Source organism: Chiloscyllium plagiosum, chromosome 26 (assembly GCF_004010195.1).
Source record: "Chiloscyllium plagiosum isolate BGI_BamShark_2017 chromosome 26, ASM401019v2, whole genome shotgun sequence".
In the NCBI taxonomy this organism is placed as follows: Eukaryota; Metazoa; Chordata; class Chondrichthyes; order Orectolobiformes; family Hemiscylliidae; genus Chiloscyllium; species Chiloscyllium plagiosum.
In genome coordinates, this window is record NC_057735.1 from 1,450,077 (window position 1) to 1,457,768 (window position 7,692).

A 7,692-nucleotide genomic window follows, 5' to 3' on the forward strand; every position below is an offset into this window, starting at 1 on the left:
TAGGATGCAGAGCTGGGCTGAGAGGTGGCAAATGGAGTTTAATGTGGACAAGCGTGAGGTGATACACTTTGGACGGAGTAATCGGAATGAAAAGTACTGGACTAATGATAAGATTCTTGGGAGTGCAGATGAGCAGAGAGATCTCGGTGTCCAGGTACACAGATCCCTGAAAGTTGCCACCCAGATTGACAGGGTTGTTAAGAAGGCATACAGTGTTTTGGCCTTTATTAATAGAGGGATTGAGTTCCGGAACCAGGAGGTTATGCTGCAGCTGTACAAAGCTCTGGTACGGCCACACTTGGGGTATTGTGTACAGTTCTGGTCACCGCATTATAAGAAGGATGTGGAAGCTTTGGAAAGGGTGCAGAGGAGATTTACTAGGATGTTGCCTGGTATGGAAGGAATGTCTTATGAGGAAAAGCTGCGGGCCTTGAGGCTGTTCTCGTTAGAGAGAAGAAGGTTGAGAGGGGTGACTTATTGGGACATATAAAATAAACAGAGGGTTAGATAGGGTGGACAGGGAGAGCCTTTTTCCAAGCATGGGGACGGCAAACATGGGGGGACATAACTTTAAAGTGAGGTGAGATAGGTATAAGACAGATGTCAGAGGTAGTTTCTTTACTCAGAGAGTAGTAAGGGTATGGAATGCTTTGCCTGCACCGGTAGTAGTTTCGTCAAGTTTAAGTACATTTAAGTCGTCATTGGACAGACAAATGGACGTACATGGAATAGTGTAGGTGGGATGGGCTTCAGATTAGTATGACAGGGCGGTGCAACATTGAGGGCCGAAGGGCCTGTACTGCACTGCAAAGTTCTATGTTTGCTGTTCAATGATAGGTTAGACAGAGAGAAACTATTCCTCCATTCAATGAGATCCAAAACAAGGTGATTGAACATGAAACTCCAAGCTGAGCAATGCAGGGGAGCTTTCGGAAGCAGTTCATCACATCGAAGATGGCAGAAATTTGGAAACACCCTCCCACTAATACATTGAGTCTGGAGACTAGTTGTAAATTTACAAATTGAGATGAAAGGCCCGAGTTTGCAGGGGATATAAAGAGTTATTGAAGCACCTAAATCAGCAAATATCAAATTGAATGGTTCTAGGGCCTGACTGATATACTGCTTCTCCTGTGTCTGAGCATATGGTAATATTACCCATGGAGGAATGGGGGTGGTGAGGGGAGGTGGGGGGGGGGGGGGAGAATTGGAACACAATTGAATCACATTCTGTTGCAGTCTCCAGATCTCAAAATGGGATTCCTCTGAGGCAAGTGTCCTTTTTATGTGTGGTACTTCATCACAGAGATTCAGCTTTTGGGAATGGAGTATCTTCTAAATCAGGCACATAATGTCCCCAAGAAACACTCTCGGGACTGGGACAGCACGGGGTTAGACACAGAGTCAAATGGTTAAGGAATCATGATTGATGTTGAAAGTACCTAATATTAATGATGATATCCAGGATGAACTCCAATGATCTGTAATGGAGTGGGTCCTCTATCTAACGTTCCCCACCATTCGGCTGCCCCTGTGGTCACACACAATCAGCCTCTGGGGAGCATACCGAAATGATGAACCTGGCAGAAAGGGCACTTTCCCAAAGGAGGTGTGGCAGGCCATGAGATCGCTGGGCTCCCACTTCAGGTTCAAAAATCCAGACAAATGGCCTCGAATTTCCTAATAATCTTCAACATAACTTTGGTGTAAGAGTTACAATGCCCCAAGTTTGTTGGAGGAAAATTGTGATTCATACCAGAACTTCACTCCATCTACATTTCCTTAATTTGTTTTTTCTGTATCAACCTATATCACTTCATTTAACTCATTAACGGAACTCTATTCTGTTTAGCTCAGAGTGTCTACATTTCTTTGCATTTACATCTCTTCTGAATAGGTGTAAATTTGTAATCAATGTTTCAGATGTAGTAAGATCCAAAATCACTTGTGTTACAAAACCTTTTAGCAACTGTTATGATCCCAAATGATGTGATTACTGGTCATCAGATCCCAGGATGAAATCTGACTTGATAGACCATTTACTCATCGAGGTCGTCTTTCACAGAAACACAAACACTCAAAGCTGCAGATTTGGTTTTAACAATAAAATAGAATTGTATTACACAGAAGCAATGGTGATAAAATAGAATACACCAAATTATTCACATATAATTTGAAATATTTCAAAACACAGATAAAATAAAACCATCTATTCCTACCATCACTTTACAGTTCTCAAATAAAAGAGACAATTCCCTTCTCTATCACACCATCCGTTTGACAAAATGGTTTTTTCACTTCTAAATTGTAAGTAGCTTTTCTTTCAATTGTTCAGAGATCCAAGCTTAAATTTCTTAGCTTCAAATAAACTGCTCTAACCAAACACTTCTGGTCTGGAATTTTCAACTTAAGTCTAATCTGAAACACTGAGGTAACATATTCCTTAAAATAAAATAGTCTGAAGCAAAAAACGGAAATTGTTGGAACAACTCAGCAGGTCTGGCAGCATGTGTAGAGAGAAAGGAGTGAATGTTACAAGTCCGTTTCTGATACATTAACTCTGCTTTGTCTCCACTGATGCTGCAGACAGCTATTTCTGTTTTGTAATATATTTCTTAACTGTTCAGAATTAACTCCTTTTTCCAGAGAAACTGTTCTTAAATCTGACCCCAGCCGAGTCCCCAGAAGCTTTCCAAATTGAAGTTTTCCTCAGCCAAATAAATTCTTGATTTTTCTAAACCGAAAGCAAACTTATATCTATCAATGTTTGTGCATTCCAATCATAAAACTCTCACAATAAAATTAAACTCATATCATCACAACAGGAGGGCTCCAGTCAGCTGCTCTGACACATACTGGTTTAAAATCATGACTTCAGAAATACTGAAAATTTAATTATTAAACCCTTCACCCACAGATACTAATACCCACATGTCACCAGTTCAAACTCAAAACTCCAAAGTAGTGATAATACCTCTAGGTCATCGCCTCCCTGAAAATTGCCCTCAACAAGCTCAGCATAAAAGCCAGTGTAAATTTGGTACAATTTTTGTAGCAACAAATTAAGCCATTTGTCACTGATATCTGTTATTCCAGCTACAATCCAGAATGGCTGGCATTACTCCATTTCTGAAGTGATGGGATGCAGCAGAAATCCAAAGGGATTCCTGCAAACCAATGGATCCATTCTTTCCTGGGACAATCAATCACAAATTACTTCCGACATACATTTCAGTTCAAAGGGAGAAATGTCAGACAGATAAAGCTGGATAGGCTGAGACTTTGTTGACTGGAGCGTGGGAGGTTCAGGGGTGACCATTATAGAGGTTTATAAAATCTTGAGAGGTACGCAAAAAGTGAATGGCAGGGTGAATGGGTGAGGAATTTCAGGACTAGAGAATATATTTTTAAGTGAGAGGGGAAAGATTTTTAAAATATATGATGGGCAGTTTTTTTATGCAGAATGGTTTATGTCTGGAATGAACTTCCTGAGGAAGTGGTGGATGTGGATACAGTTACAACATTTAAAAGACATTTTGATAAGTACGTGAATCGGAAAGGTTTTGAGGGATCTGGACCAACTGCAGGCAGATGGGACTAGTTTAGTTTGGGATTATGTTCGGCATGGACTGGTTGGACCGAAGGTCTTTTTCCGTGCTGTATGACTCTATAATTCTAAATACAGCTTGTTCATGAAACTCCCAAGTCAAATACAGACTAATACCTATAGAGGATTGGGAACAGGAGCAAGGTGGAAACTGTATTTATATCGTACCTTCCAAAACTATTCATCCTTGAAAGGCTTTGCAATATTTCTCTACAATTGTTAGCGTTCTCACTAGATTATCAGACTGCTTATCTGTCATCCAGCACCGAATAAGCAGAAATTTCCCCAAATTAAATATTGAGAAGACCGAAGCCATTCTTTGTGGTCCTACTCATGATTCCATTCATCAGCTATTGGCTCGGTCCTTGTCCCTGATACAAAACCAGTTCGTTCACACCACACTGGTGTCATATGTGACACCAAAGATAGCTTCAGACTGCATGCTTGTGCCATCATTAAGACCAACAATTTCCATCTCTGTAACATGGCCCAACTTTGCCCCTGTCTCAGCTCATCTGCCACTAAAACCCTCCTTCACCCTTTCCTTCCCTTTTAATCTCAACTATTCAAACGTACCCCTGCTGCTCTCATACATTTATCTTCTGTCAATTTGAATTTATCCAACATTTCACTATCTCACAAAACTCACTCTAACTAACTCACCTAACTCACACCAACACCATGACCTGTGTGTACTCATTGACCTACATTAGCTTCTATTCAGGCAACAAGTTGACTTTAAATCTCTCCCTGAACTTGTCTTTCCCCTATCTCAGTAACTACCTCCAGATTCTTAATCTTCTCAAGACATCACCACTCTCTAATTCTAACATCTTGTGCATTCCCCATTTTAAACACTTCACTGTCACTGGCCATGCTTTCAGCTCCTTGAGCCCTGCACACTGGCAACTTCTCTCTAAACCTCTCAGTCAACATGGTTTTTCTCTTTTGAGATACCCCTTAAAGGTGACCTCTTCAACCAACCTTTTTGTCATTTGTGCTCATGTGTTATTACGTGACTTGGTATCACATTTTGTTTAAACTGTTCCTGTCAAGGAGATATCTGTGGCGATATATTAAAGGTGATATATAAATGCAAATTGTTTTTGATGAAAACAAGTATGCTGAAAATCAGAGACAAAAACCGAAATTGTTGGAAAAGCTCAGCAGGTCGGGCAACATTTGTGGAGAGAAATCAGCGTTAACATTAGTTCTGAGCAGGGTCACTGGACCCAAAACGTTAACATTGATTTCTCTCCACAGATACTGCCAGATCTGCTGAGCTTTTCCAGCAACTTCTGTTTTTGTCTCTTGTTTTTGTTGAGATTGACAAAGCTTGTGTTTCCAAGCTAAGATAAAAACACACAAAAACAGAAATTGCTGGAGAAACTCAGAGTTAACATTTCAGGTCCAGTGTCCCTTCCTCAGAACAAAAGAGGTTCTGGCTCTGAAGAAGACATTAATTCTGTTCCTCTCTCCCCAGATGGTGCCAGTCCTGCTGAGTTTTTTTTAGCAATTTCTGTTTTTGATCATTCAGCAGTTACACACAATTTGAAAAATATGCTGCTTTTATATTTTTATAACCAAAGTGAATAACCTCACACTTCCCACATTGTACTCTATCTGCCACCTTGCATCCCACTCTGTTAATCTGTCGAAATGGCCTGTCCTAACCTGGCTACTGCAGCCTCTCTATGTCCTCCTTGTAGTTTGCATTTCCACCCAGCTTTGTATCATTGCTAAACATTACATTACTCATTGTCTTTTTCTCTGTCCTCTGAGTAGCTAATGCTGCCAATATTGATCCTGGTCGCATTCTACTGGTCACAGACTGCCATCTGAAAATGTTTATTTATCCATACTCTCTGCTTCCTGTCCAATCACCAATCTTCCAGCCACGCTAACACATCACTCCTAACTCGATGAACCCTCATCTTGTATTAACCTTTTGTGTGGCACTGTTTTTCATGTGATTTGGAAATCCAAATCTTCTTCAGAACTGACAATAGCTTAGAAGAGGGTGTTAATGCTGATGACGATGGGGCGGGGAAGTGAGCAGATAGATAAAGTCCAGAGAGAGAAAGAAACAAAGGGATTGTTGATAGTGAGCCAAGGAAAGCGAGAAGCTGATGGGTGATATTGGGGCTCTGAGGGGCTTAGAATGGGTTGGCTGTGCTGAAAGTAACCCATGTCACCACAGGGCGTGTGGTGTGGGGTGGGGAATAGACGCAGGAGCAACTGCTTATGCTCTCAACTTGTTAAACTTGGAATTGAGTCCTGAGGATGGATAGTCCCCAACTGGAAGGGTGAGGTGTTAGTGCTCCAGCCAAACCATGGGGTAAAAGTGACAGTTTATCACTGAAAGTCTCAGCCCTATGCCTGGTACGTTCTGAGGCTCTGAAACATTAACTCTGATTTTTCTGCATGATGCTGCCTGACCTGCTGAGCATTAACAGCAATTTCTGTTTTTGTTTCTGATTTACAACATCTGCAGATCTTTTGTTTTTTTACTGGATTTGGAGGTTAGACAAATAATTTGCAGCGCACATAATTTTCCACTAATCAATGACCTCTGCTGAATTTCCCAACATCTGATTCTAAAATCGGAACAAATAAACTTTAAATCAACTGCTTTTGGTGATGCTCCATCGCCACCTGCAGCCAATAGGCTGAAACTGCTTCACTTTATTCCTGCCCCTCCCTTGGTAAGTTTCTCAAATGTTCACAGGCGATTCAGTTTCATCATTTTAATTTTTAATGCATTCTCGGGCTGCCGTTAACAAACCCGATATTTATACCTGCCTCCTGTTCTTCTTTAACAGCTCGTCAGACCCCACTTCCCAGTGCATTTCAGAGTCGCCCTAGTTTAGTTCAGGACTGGAGTCACATAGAGGTGCACACTGTATAAAGCAGTAAGATACGTTTCAAGGAAATGTACAGACCCAGCTGGATTTTGCTGACAATCTGACTGCTTTTATCGATACCAGCTTTTAATTTCCAGATTTATTTTTAAAATGCTCACAAATCCTTAAAACTCCATAGTGGGATTTGAACGTTCATTCTCTGGTATATTTGTTCAGTAAAAGCACTACATGACGATATTCCCCAGTTTTGATCATATGATTAAAGGCTATCAGGTCTGTTCTGCTGCTCTGATACTGCCCCACTTTCCTGAATAGCTTCACCTTCTCTTTCACTCACTTTTAGAACATAGAACGTAGAACATTACAGCGCAGTACAGGCCCTTCGGCCCTCGATGTTGCACCGGCTTTTAAACCAATCTGAAGCCCATCTAACCTACACAATTCCATTTTCATCCATATGTTTACCTAATGATCATTTAAATGCCCTTAAAGTTGGTGAGTCTACTGCTGTTACACGCAGTGCGTTCCACGCCCTTAAAACCCTCTGAGTAAAGAAACTACCTCTGACATCTGTCCTATATCTATCACCCCTCAATTTAAAGTTATGTCCCCCCATGCTAGCCATCACCATCGAAGGAAAAAGGCTCTGTCAACCCTATCTAACCCTCTGATTGTCTTATCTGTCTCAATTAAGTCACCTCTCAACCTTCTCTCTAACGAAAACAGCCTCAAGTCCCTCAGGCTTTCCTCGTAAGACCTTCCCTCCATACCAGGCAACATCCTAGTAAATCTCCTCTGAACCCTTTCCAAAGCTTCCACATCCTTCCTATAATGCGGTGACCAGAACTGTACATAATACTCCAAGTGTGGCTGTTGCCAGAGTATTGTACAGCTGCAGCATGATCTCAAGGTTCTGAAACTCAATCCCTCTACAATAAAATCTAACACAGCGTGTGCCTTTTTAACAACCCTATCCACCCGGGTGGCAACTTGCAGGGATCTATGTACATGGGCACCTTTCTTGCTGTTCAACCACAAAAGACTTCAATCCTCACCTCTGGTCCTCAATTTAAAAGAGGATGAAAAATCACCTCAACAAGAGTTTCATTTTTCCCATTGCCATGTTAAAATTTATCTGCTGTGTAGGATCATGGCTCACAATTTGCAGACACTATTGTTTTAAAATAGTCAATGGGACATCTCCGATTCTGGTGCATCCAG